The sequence below is a fragment of the Pimephales promelas genome, chromosome 16 (genome assembly GCF_988280905.1).
Source record: "Pimephales promelas chromosome 16, fPimPro1.hap1.1, whole genome shotgun sequence".
NCBI lineage: Eukaryota > Metazoa > Chordata > Actinopteri > Cypriniformes > Leuciscidae > Pimephales > Pimephales promelas.
The window spans coordinates 12,399,787-12,412,938 of record NC_142784.1 but is presented as its reverse complement, the minus strand read 5'-3'; the positions used below and the strand labels follow the sequence as shown (position 1 = coordinate 12,412,938).

Here is a 13,152-nt window from a genome sequence, read left to right as displayed (position 1 = left end):
TCAATACGCGAATCCCCGAATGTGCGGGGAGAGAGTGCTAGGCCGAACGGAAGAACCCGATATTGGTATGCTTCGCCCCCGAAAGCGAACCTCAGGTACCTCCTGTGACAAGGAAGGATGGAGATGTGAAAATAGGCGTCTTTCAGATCTATCATGACAAACCAGTCCTCGGATCTGATTTGACTCACGATTGTTGGAATGGTCAACATTCTGAATTTGAACCTTCTCAGAGACCGGTTCAACACCCTGAGATCCAAAATTGGCCTTAACCCCCCATCCTTCTTTGGAACTATAAAGTACCGGCTGTAAAACCCGGACTCCCTGTCTACCGGAAGAACACGTTCTATGGCTCCTTTCGACAGCAGAGTCTGTACTTCTTGTTCCAACACCTGAGCCTGCTCTGGGACCACCGCAGTGAGCACCACCCCAGAGAACTTGGGGGGGCGGTGCGCGAACTGCAGTCTGTACCCAACTCGTATTATCTGCAGGACCCATGGAGATATGTTGGGAAGATGATACCATCCCTCTACAAAATCTGCTAAGGGTACCAGCCTCTCGAGGCTGGCCTCTGGTGTCTTTTCGCTGGAAATTGATGCGGCCCGAAGCGCTGTTAACGGCGGACCTGCATCTTTTCCTAGAGGGCCCCGTTGTGAGAACAACCTCGGTTGTCTCACTGCGGAGGGGGCAGCCCTCTGAAGTCCTGCCTTGGCCAGGACCTCTTTTCCGAAGTCCTCTTAGCCTGAATGACGTCCCTCAGGTCGCCCCTCTGGCTGGAGGACTTCGGTTTTTGGGAGCGTTTCCTCTGTTGCCAAGACCCCGGAGGGGGGGCTCTAGAGGAAACGCTCTCCTTCTGCTCTGCCCTGTGGGAGGAGCTGGCTGATGGCTGGGGCTGATTGCTTTGCCCCCCCCTACTAGATTTGGCCTTCGCTTTCCGGGGGAGGTACTGCTGGAACGCCGCAGATTGTTTTCTCGACTCCTGAAACCTGTCGACAACCGAATTAACGGCGTCGCCGAACAGGCCAGAAGCCGAAAGCGGCGCATCCAGCAGGAAGGACCTATCCTTTTCTTTAATACCGGATAAGTTCAGCCACAGATGCCTCTCCGTGGCCACCATGGCTGCCATAGAGCGGCCAATAGCGCTGGCCGCTTCCCTAGTGGCCCGGAGAGACAAATCTGCGGCCTTCCTCAACTCCGCGACATCTTCAGGAGTAGGCCCCTCCCCCTCATCCAAATCTTTCAGGAGGTCGGCCTGGTATGCCTGCAAAATCGCCATTGAGTGCAGACACGAACCAGCCCGACCCGCCGCCATGTAAGCCCTGCCCACCAATGCAGATGTCTCTCTGCAGGGCTTACTAGGCAACACCGGGGTCTTTAGGGAAGACGCCGATTCGGGAGAGAGATAGCTCGCTAAAGCCTCCTCCACCTTCGGCATCTTCCCATATCCCATATCTCGAGCCCCCATAACATTGCTGTAATCTATTACATTGGGACTCGAAATACGGGACGAATGCGGTCTTTCCCACGTTCTCGAGATCTCTTTATGGAGATCAGGGAAAAACGGCAGACCCCGGCGGTGAGGCTGTGACCTGCGCTGCAGGTAACGCTCGTCCATTTTACTGGTGACTTGCGTTTCCTGCTCATGTTGTGGCCAGCTGATGTTTAGTCTGGCCACAGCGCGTGTCACAACCTCCACCAGCTCCTCATAACCCAGGCCGCGTGATGGCGTGCTGAGATCACGGTTGTCCGCATCGATGCTGAGCACGTCCCCTTCCTCAGAAGTAGACAGCTCAAGCACCGGGACCTGATCGCGGGTAGGAGAAACCGCAGCGCGGGCTCCCACACCACTCTCAGAGGCTGCGGGACCAGCCGATGGCGAGCGAGAAAATGCCTCAGCATTCTCACTCTCCTCCGCCAGATCCCGCTGCGAACCCCAGGATCTCAGTCGCCGCATCGCCTCGACATATGCGGGACCGGAACCCTGGGGAACGCGAGCCTGACCGTGCTCGTCAAAGCACGCCAGCCGGGAGCGCAGCACTCTAATAGGCAAAGCCTCACACATTTCACAAGCAGCCCCCTCGAGAGCTGCCCGTGCGTGCTGCACTCCCAAACAATACACACATAGAGAGTGTGCGTCCCCACCCGTGATGAAACGAGGGCAGGGATGCACACACCTCTTGAATTGTTCACTGGCCATACTTTCTTTCAATAATAAGACAAACAACACCAAATAAGACAGACAGTTTCAACATAAAGCGCTTGCTGAAGAGCGAAAGCTAGTGTGTGTTGTGACAGCGTCACTTTTATACTTCCGGGTATGCCGTCACATGTTACGTCACGACGCAACACCAATCAGGATTGGATTAGTTTCATTCATACTTCAGAGGCGCACGCTTAGGGAGCGTCCCCAAAGAGTCGATTTTATCGACGCAGTGTTGAGTTCCCTCGATAGGGAACTTTCCCGTAAGCATAGATCGGAAGTGTCACTCCACCGTCTGCGGGCAGGTGGGTCCGTGATCTGCCACAAACTGCTCCCATCAAGAAAAGTGCAATCTCACCCAATTAGTCGTTCTTAGTCATTCGCTCTTTAGCCTTTTTTGCAATTTGGCCATTGCAAACAGCATTACAAAGCAGACAAGTTTCAATAGAAATTACATTCAGGCCCTGTTTTCACCTGGTATTAAGATGTCTGGTGTCTTTTGTCCCCTTTCTACCACTTCTGTCCTGATTTCTTTGGTGGTAGGGTCTATGGGCAGGTAAATGTAAAAATCGTATTCATCATTGCTATTTTTCCAAAATTCGAATTGCTTGAATAGCAAGCATCGATGCCAGATTTTCTGAATGTAGTTCAGTACTTCAGATAAACTCAGCTGTAAGAGATTTGCTGATACACCAGCCTAAATAATATTGGAGAGCATTTCTGTCAGTGAAGGCTGAAGTGCCCTCAGGCCCTGAGCTCAGAATGGGAGCTCTGCATTTACCTCTGTCCATCCAGTTAATGCTAGCGGACTAACAATTTACACTCCATCTCACACATACTGTAGTACCTACACGTCAAAACATTCACATGCAAACGCACCATATTGCATACCATTACAAAAAGTACTGGTCAAACGAATAGTTGATTCTATATATTTTAGGTTAAAATATTCTCCTTTTGTGTTTAATAAAAGAAAGAAACTGGAACAGATTTGGAACAAATTGTTTGCGTAATATTCTGAGCACCCATTTCACTGTTTTTATCCATTTTGAGGAATACTGAGTCTGTTTTTTTGCAAGTGAGATGAGTAAATGCATGTTCACATTTTCAACTGCAATAACATCATGTTCACACAACGCCTCAACACTTACTCATGATTTCTCTCAAAAAGGAATGGTGAGCTGTCAGTCAATAATGATAATAATAATAATAATAATAATAATTTGTTAAATTTATATAGTGATTTTTCTGGGACTTCAAAGTGCTTCACATATGGAAGGGGGGAATCTCCTCAACCACCATCAATGTGCAGCATCTACCAGGATGATGTGACTGCAGCCATATTGCGCCAGAACGGGGCAATGGTGGAGAACAGACAGAGTGATGAAGCCAATTAGTATATAGGGTTGATTAGGAGGCCATGATGGACAGAGGCCAAGGGGGAAATTTGGCCAGGATGCCGGGGTCAATCCCCTCCTCTTTTTCGAAGGACATCATAAGATTTTTAATGACCACAGAGAGTCAGGACCTCAGTTTAACGTCTCATCTGAAGGATGGGAAAACAAAGTAGCTTATGTTACGTATTTTAAAATGCAACTTAGAAATTGTGTTGTAAATTTAATAGTACTGCATTACTTTAACTAGTTACTTGAAAAAAAGTAATCTGATTATGTATGTGATCAAGTTACTTTTATTGTTTTACCACAACACTGGTCATTTGACAGACCTGACAACTTAAAGCTTTTAATGTTTGCAGCACACTATTTGACTGGAAGGGTAAAATTGATGGTTATTTTCATCAGTTATTGCTCGTAAGATCTAGCATTCTGCCCGCTTTGGAGAGAGAGAGAGAGAGAGGGAGAGAGAGAGAGAGAGAGAGATTAATACCTGCCTGCATCTGTTCAACGTCTCTCTCTCAATTAACAACGAAGTAATACTTAAAAATAGCGATGTAAGCCCCTCGTTGCTGAGAAATATAATGTAGCGATTCGGTAGCAAAGCATTCAGTAGCAAAGTTCTACTTTTATATAGTATCTAACTTTACATTTAAATACTTAGATACTTTAAATAATATGTATGCAGAGGGCAAAGATCATGTAACTGACGTCTTGGGACGTCTTTTGACCATACGTCAACATCCGCCGTTTTAGGGTACCCCTAGGGTACCCTGGGACGTCATACAACTGACGCTTTACCTTTAACGTCAGTCAGGTTTAGGAGTAGGTTTAGGTCTGGGGTAGGGTTAGGATCCGATAACGTCATATAACCGTCGTTAAAGGGTACCCTAAAACGGCGGATGTTGACGTATGGTCAAAAGACGTCCCAAGACGTCAGTTATATAATTTTTCTCTCCCTATGGGCTATATGCACACATAAGTTCCGCATTTGATGCAAGGATGCTCTACAGTTTCCGGGTTGTGGAGATTGAAGCGGAGTAAAACCGAGGAAAACGGGATTATGGCAGAGTATTAAAAATTTACTGTCCTCCCGTCTTTGAAACGAAACTTTCATACGTTTAGATGTAATTTTATATATAGTTATGTTAATTTAATATAATTTTAAAAAGAAGCATAGACACAACGAGGGGTGTCTGTTTTATCCGTTTTTGTGACTAACGTTTCTTTAGCATAACCATGGAGTTTAAAATTCAATATAAATTCTCGGTATTGCATTGGACTCTACAATCGGCGGAAGTTATCGAGCATCCTTACACCTTCACCGGAAATACCGCAGTGCATTTCCCACTCATAATTTCGACATAGTGGTGACGTTCATGTGCATTCAACTCCTAAATATGATCTTTTCAAATGTGCCATTATTATTTATGTTTCATAAAAAATGTCATCTACCATTATAATACCATGATACTTTTAATAGGTGCACAGATATTGTTGTTCACTTTAAACCTATAAATGTGAGTCTTCATAATAAATTTAGTGCCAAACATGTCCAATACCTCGCTCATATGCAGTCATGCACGTTTTATTTTAGCTCAGAGTCGTTAGGAAAGTGTCAGCCGTCTGCACATCACTCATTAGACGCTTCCACTCTCCCTCATATCGTCATGCCGCTAATTATGAGCTGGTGACAGGTATGGAAGCCTTCCCGGCTAAAAAGTTTGTTGTTTTGAATTATTTGCATAAATAGGCCATTTCTAAGTCGCTTGTTAGTTTGAGGAAAACACAACACACCTCTGCAAAAACTTCACGGATCAGTGCTAATCTTGTTCACTTTTCCTTCCGCTTTCTCCTTTCCTTTCGCTCTCTCTCTCTGTCATGCTCGGTCTGTCGGGAATGTAGAATCGGTGAAATGAGGACGAAGTAGAAAATGATGTGGAGATAAAGCCATCATCCGTCAGACACACACACACGCCACACGACCATGTCATCACACCATTCATCAACAAATTCATGAACACAGCTCTGGAGCCCAGAAGGTCTAAGCAATTTATCAATAACAAATAACATGCCACTGTAAGTGTGTACATGCACAGATGCCTTAGACATGTATACTTGACTGTAACTAGTTAATAATGGAGAGTACAGTAAGTGCACTGTTAATACGTTTTTATTATTTAAAGAGCGCGTTATTAATATGAGCCTATAGGCGGGTCAACAACGCACTTGCGCCGTGCGCTTTAACTTCAGGACAGCTCTGCGAAATGTCTTATTCATAAAGACGCACATGATCAGAGTCCCACTATCATCTGAGCTTCTATCTTTCTTAAGCACATACTCAGTGTTATCAATTGACACTAATGGCTTCAAGAGCCTCTGATGGCGAGGCGGTGCCAGCTGGTCGATAGTATTGATGAGTTGTCAGTCACCAACACAATTTACCTGTTTTGGGTCGCACTAATCCTCCACTAATCTCTGCCATCAGACATCATGTACATGCTGACCTGAGAACAGTCCTCCCCAGGGCCTTAATGTCTCTTATCAGGGGCAAAAGAGAGGAAACAGGATCGAAAGGTCAGCTTTATGGTCCTGTCCTAGTTTGTTCAATCATTTCAGGCCATTTTGTTTGCATACTGAGCCTGATGTATGTAGATGGACAATGATGCAATACCACCACGTTTTTACCAAGGATGCACAGTTTAAAACACAATTTAAAATGTATTTAAATAGAACATTTTTTTATTTATTCCTATGATGTCAATGCTGGATTTTCAGGATAATCACTCCAGTCATCCGGGTCACATGATCAGATTATCATCAATGTTGAAAACAATTGTGCTGCTTAATATATATTCAACACATTTTCAACCGTTTTTGACTGTGTGTAGTGCCATTTTCAAATCTCTTTCAGAATTATGGCTTTTTATTGTGAGTGAAATATACTTGTACTACAAAATTTCTCACTTGGACAGCAACGGTTTTAACGTGGCTGTCTCACATCTTTGACGACTTTTTTTTACACAAAGTTAGAGTGCAGGTACATGGTGAGAATGTTAAAGCAATGTACGATCAGCATAAAACAAACATTAGAGGCGTCTATTCTTGCCTTGGGTTTGGTTGTACAAGATCCTGGGGAGTTACAGGATATTACATCATCTGTCTGAGGCAGAGAGAGAGAAAGAGAGAGAGAGGGGTCTCTAGTTTCGGTCCCATTTTCTTCATACATTTTGTCTTCTATTGCGATAACTCATTATTGATCTTTTGTATCTTGTCAGAGATAATTTATATTTTCATGTGAACGTTGGATCACTCCTGGATGAGTTTAAATATACAATCATACTTCGTATGTGTTGCATAAGATGCTAATTTCATTCTTTCTCTGGAAATAAAGGAACCATTTTTAGCCCATATGTCATTCTGTGTCAGGACTTTTTTTTAAATCATTCCAGAGGTTTGTCTACTATCTTTCTGAGTGAAAGCAAGAACAGACCAAATTTATAAACAGTGTGTGTTGCCATGCCCTCGCTGCATCACTAGGGATGACGAGCCCGATCTCTGTGTAATGTGTTTAAGAGCTCTCGAGGGAGCCTCATTGTGAAGTTCACTTTGAGGAAGAGCGTTGGGAGTCACCGTGGCTTGGGTCTCTTAAGTCATGGGGTTCACAGATGGATCTGGCAGATGAGCTGAAGACAGGCTCTGCCCTTTCTCTCTAACTTGCTAGTATCCAAGGACCTCGTGTTGGATCCGGAAGCTCAGTTAGCGCCTTCTTCTGAGCTAGACGAGGACTTGCAATTGCCTCAGGTTCTGAGGAGCTCACAATTCCTTTGAGCAGTGAATGAATACTAAAACAGATGTTTGAGGAGTTATTGGATGTGGTGACTCATGCAAGTGAACAAACTTAAGACTGGACAGAAGAGAAAAAAGCGATTAAACAGTAAACTAACACTGCATGAAAAGTGGGATTTTCGTCCCCGTAAACTGCCGGAAATCTCCCTAATTTTCGGCAGTTAACGACAATTTACAGACTGTGAACGTCGCGTTCCACTGTGCCACATATTGACGGAAACGAACCATGACGTATGCATGCAGCGCTCGCGGAGGTGCGAATGGCCCTAATTAGCATATGAATAGCAGCACTGCGCGCGCCTTGCCAGAGAATGGCTTGAATTTCCTCACTCAGTATTGGTTGAAATTCACTACATTTAAACAAGAAAATCACTCGTGATTGGTTGGCAGATCTGTTACTATTGGTCAGCCGACATAAAATTATAATAATAATAATCATATATATATATATATATTCATATGATATGCTATTATGTTGTTTATTCATGTCATTGTTATCCTATGGACTAAATTATTATTACCATCAAGGACATGAATTTATTGAGGAAAGGAACATTTGCCACATACTGTTTATTCAAAGAAATAGCTTTATTAGAACAAACACAAAACTATGTACACAGCATAGGAGAACATCTTTCAAAGCACAGAAAACATGTCCTCCACCCTCTGGAAACATGGGACAACATACATACATACAGCACTACAGTTATACAAATAAATCAATAATATATTGCATCTCTATTCAAAAATAAATTGCCCTGAATGGCATCAGAATTGGGCACCAGATATATCAAACACAATGTACAGTGGAGCCAGAATTATGAACGAATAATAAGGATGTAATTTAAAGGTATGGTTCACTTTGAAATAAATTTTTGATATGTTTTATCTTATCTCAAGGGCATCCAAGATGCAGGTGGTTTTGTTTCCACAGTATTTTCAATTTTGATATTTTTAGGTCAAACTGTTGTTGTCTGTCAGTCATATAATGCAGGTCTATGGTCACCACCTCAAAGAGCATGCACAAAGAAGACCAAATTAAACATGATTTAATGACTCATAAATTAAGTACACAATGATTGACTAAGACACGAAATGAGCGTTTTGGGAAAGAAAACAAACAGTATTTATATTGTATAAATGTGTGTGTGTGTGTGTGTATATATATATATATATATATATATATATATTTAGATATACACAAAATGCAATACATCTTAATATGTTTAGATCTTCACAGTAAAACTTCCGAAATCTGTGTAAACAATGAGTGACGTACCAGTGCAAGATCGCTTCTGGCGGTTTCCACCGCATGCGCAGATCATATATATATATACACACACACACACACACACTGTTCATTTTCTCACACAAACCGCTCGTCTCGTATCTCAAGCCATCAACGTGTACTTACAGTTATGATTCATTAAATCATGTTTAATTTGTACTTCTCTGTGCATGCTCTTTTAAGAGATCCCCATAGACTTCCATTATATGACTGACTGATGCCCTTGACGTAAGCCAAAACATTTCAAAAAATAATTTCAAAGTGAACTATCCCTTTAAAACTCTTAATTCAAGTCCTGTAGGCTTGGCTCATCAGGGCGAAGTGAATTTAAGTCTTTGCGACGCGTGCTTGAGGTTCACCTTGATGTACATACACCTCAGTGGCTGTGGAAACGAATTTCATGACCCCTTCTGCAAAGTTGAAAAAGACATGATTTAGATGTATGCAAAGGCAATCTGCCCCAAGTCCCCACATTTGTAAGCAAAAATATGTTTCTTCTGCATCCACTACCTGGTTTCCTTCAGGCGATGGCGGATGTCGACCAGTAGTTTCAGGACCTTTTTCTGGAACACTGAAATAAACGAACACATTTGGTGATGTTTACAATGCTCTAATTAGAATAACAAAGTTTGCTAGCTCACAAGAGAGAAGGTGTCTATTAAAAGTGTCTTCTCCACTGCCAATAGATCAACACTTACCACCAGGTTTCAGTCACTGCATCTCCCAGTCTCAGTCACTGCATCTATACCACAAAAAAATGTGTTTTAAAAGTTATTATCAAATGATGAAACTGAACAGATTTATAAGATATTTAAAAACTTGGTCAAACATTTATAACTGAATATAACATGCCATGTTCCAGTTCTCTTTGGCGTTTTCACCACTGTCTCACGCTCAAAGTCATCTATAAACACAGACGTTAATCCAAATTAGTTTAGTTTTACTTTTTATTTGACTGGGGTCTGTTCAAAAGAAAAGAGGATGAGATCACAACACGTAACGTTACCTTATTTAGGTGTTTTTTCTCCCATCAGCGAAGGACACCTCACTCCTAACAGCCCCTGAGAGACAAAACAAATCACAAACATCTGAAGATTTCACTCATCACACAAAGTGATGCAATTTTACAAACAAGGATAGCCTACACTAGAGCATACAAGCACATTACGCGCTTTGTTTTAGGACCCTGGCACTTATTATTTTTTCATAATTTCTGACGATATTCAGAGTAAATGAGTTAGTTTGATTACTATCAAAGAATGGTAGCTAACTTGCAGCCAGATAACAACGTGCAACCCAACGTACAGTTTAGTGTCCCAAATTTGTTCAAATTGAAATGAAACAAAAAAAGAATTAAGAGCAGCAAGCTAACGCAAAACAAAAAACTGTTCCGTTAGGTTAACACCCTTGGACATTCGCGGCAGTAATCACAGCCGATTTGTGAAGTTTAAGACAAAAACGCTAAACTACCAAAAACTATAAGTAGACATGGACATAGAATTCACTAAGCTGGACGAACTTACCTTCAATTTAGAGGAAAAGATGGGTTCCCCAGCGATCATGACGGCGAAGCAGGCTGAATATCTGTGTAGTTACTTTCTGATTAAAAAACACGCCACATGCCTGGCACGTTGCCTCAGCCAATCAGAGTGGCTGACGTTACAGGTTGGATTATGACGATATGCTGCCTCAGCCAATCAGAGTTACGTTCACTGGTTTTTGACTCAGGTTGAAAGGCTGTCGCCGGCTGTCCTTGACTTTTCTGCTGCTGTTAGTTCATTTTAAATTAGGAATAAGGTGGATATACCTAAATAGGCTACCATGAAATGTAAAAATACATATATGCATAAATAAATAACTTTATTAGGTTACTTAAAATAAATAAACCAGTAAAAAAATTGTAAAAAACAAAAACAAAAAACATCTGTTTATAACTGTGAATTAACATCAAAGATGTTATCATATATTTTGAAAACCTCTTCCTTAAATGTTATGATGAATCTTATAATTTTATTAGGAAAATTTCATATTCATAAGAGTAAAATGAATAATTCTAAACCTTGTTTGAAGTTTTTTTTTTTTTGGTCTAATTTTTAGTTTTCAGTATATTCTGTCTCTCAAATGTATCGATAAAAATGTAGTGATACAATTGTATTTGCTAAAGAATATTGAAGCTAATTGAAGCTAATTTTCTTTCTTTAAATAGTACAAATTACTGGTTTCTAACTTTCTCTTAAATCATAATATTATACACAATAGAGATAGTCCCTTTCCTGTTTTTATTTCATTTGTTCAATTCTGTCCTATTTTTATTTGTTTCTTATTTATTGTGAAATTATTATTTGTTGATTGTTATCTTTTTGGATGTCATGTTATTGTTGTAATTGTTGTGCATTATGTGCAATGTTAAAAAAACAAAAAACAAAAAAAACACAGCAATTAGGTTATACTGAGCCTGATCTTGTCTTAGAATGAAGTTATACCTTTCAGAAAAATGTTACCTGGGGTGAAACTCCCCTACCCTTATTTGCATGTGTATAGCTCACAGCATTTTCATTTACATGTCAAAGCCTCCTCTAGATTTAGGAGAAGGGGGGACAATGGGGGGACAACTGCCAAGCAAGGCCCACGTCAATTTCCGGCAATTCACGGCAGTTTTGAGTGTTACCTGTAAATTGCCGTGTGCAGTCGTAAACCTGAACTTCCACGACAATCTACAGTGCCGCTTACTGACGAAAATCCCACTTTTCATGCAGTGTAATGCAAATTTTTTGCAAATTCTATTGAAATGTTTAGAGATGCATTATGTCTACTGATTATTATAAAAAATATACAACATATATTACTTCAGAATAGCATTCTTACTACGTCTTAAAGGTGTATCTTGTATATATGAAGTATGCAAATTTTGTATAGGCTATGCATGGAAAACCTCCAGATGTGTCAGCCCACATCTGGGCCGCATGGAATCCAAGTGTACAAGATCTGGGTCGGATCTGGGCCGACACTATGGGTCTGTTTACACCTGGTCACTTCATCAGCTAATTTCAAAATCAAAGTCCCCAATAGAGGAAAATGACAACAGCCCAAGAGAGATCTTCTACATGTACCACAATTTCCACAATTTCCAGTAGCTTACAGTCTTGTATACACGGAATCCCATTCCCACAATGCATTGCACACTTCTTGATCTTCCATTTTCAGCGTTCTTTACACACATTTTACGCAAAATAGCATTTACATCTTTTTCTTATGATGATTACTGAAGATCACTTGTTACATTACCATGCGACATGATAAGGTTATGTGAATGCTTGGTACTATTTGGAATGTGTGTCGTCGTCTAATGAACTTTTTTTTTTGAGTACAGTGTAGAAAAGGGGTGCTAAATAGCATTAGAGGTGAACCACTTCAGCATCTTTGTCAAATGGTGGTATGTAGAAAAGTGCAAAAAGGTTGAACCTCGTTATCTTCAGGAAATAGACTGTAAAAAAAATAATAATCCTAATTTTACAGAAACTAACAGATTTTTTTCAGGTTTTATTTTATTTTAAATTGTAATCAAAACTCTGTAAAATTATCTCTAAATTAACAACTCTGCTGTTTTAAGTATTATGATATTAAAGGAGTAGTTAAAAAAATGGCTGATAATTTACTCACCCCCATGTCATCCAAGATGTCCATGTCTTTCTTTCTTCAGTCGAAAACAAATTAAGGTTTTTGATGAAAACAGTCCAGGATTTTTCTCCATATAATGGACTTCAATGGGAACCAAACGGTTCAAGGTCCAAAAGACAGTTTCAGTGCAAACTGTTCAAAGGGCTTTAAACGATTTCAGACGATGAATAAAGGTCTTATGAAGAGAAACAATCGCTAATTTAAAGTTTAAAGTTTTATAAGCTCAAATGTATAAGCTCAAAACTTATAAAAGTTTTATAAGTTTAAGTTTTATAAGCTCAAATGTCGTTTTGCTTGATAAGACCCTTATTTATCATCTGGAATCTTTTAAAGCCCTTTGAACAGTTTGCACTGAAACTCTCATTTGTACCTTGAACCGTTTGGTTCACACTGAAGTCCATTATATGGAGAAAATGCTGGAATGTTTTCATCAAAAACCTTAAATTCTTTTCGACTGAAGAAAGAAAGACATGGAGATCTTGGATGACATGGGGGTGAGTAAATTATCAGCAAAAGTTTTTTTTTTTTTTTTAAAGTGAACTTCTCCTTTAATGATAAATTACAGTAATTAACTATTATACATATACACAGAACAAATACTGTATTTTTATACAGTACTTTTCTGTTTTCTTAAATTACATACAAATGACAATCTGTAACTAATACAATACCAAACAGTTAGATGATAAAACAGTCAAATGACTGGCAGCAACAGCTGCCGAACAAAAGCCTTAAAATGAAAATAA

General features: G+C 40.5%; 1 long non-coding RNA gene across 1 annotated transcript; it reads right to left on the bottom strand.

Annotated features, from left to right (window-relative positions):
* Positions 1 to 8,007: 8,007 nt before the first annotated feature.
* LOC120478262 (uncharacterized) lies at positions 8,008 to 10,331 on the bottom strand. Its single transcript, XR_016146822.1, has 6 exons — positions 10,252 to 10,331; positions 9,735 to 9,789; positions 9,581 to 9,632; positions 9,427 to 9,470; positions 9,239 to 9,299; positions 8,008 to 9,138 (listed from the first exon to the last, which is right to left on the bottom strand). It is a non-coding gene; the product is annotated as an uncharacterized LOC120478262 (long non-coding RNA).
* Between the last annotated feature and the right edge of the window lie 2,821 nt (positions 10,332 to 13,152).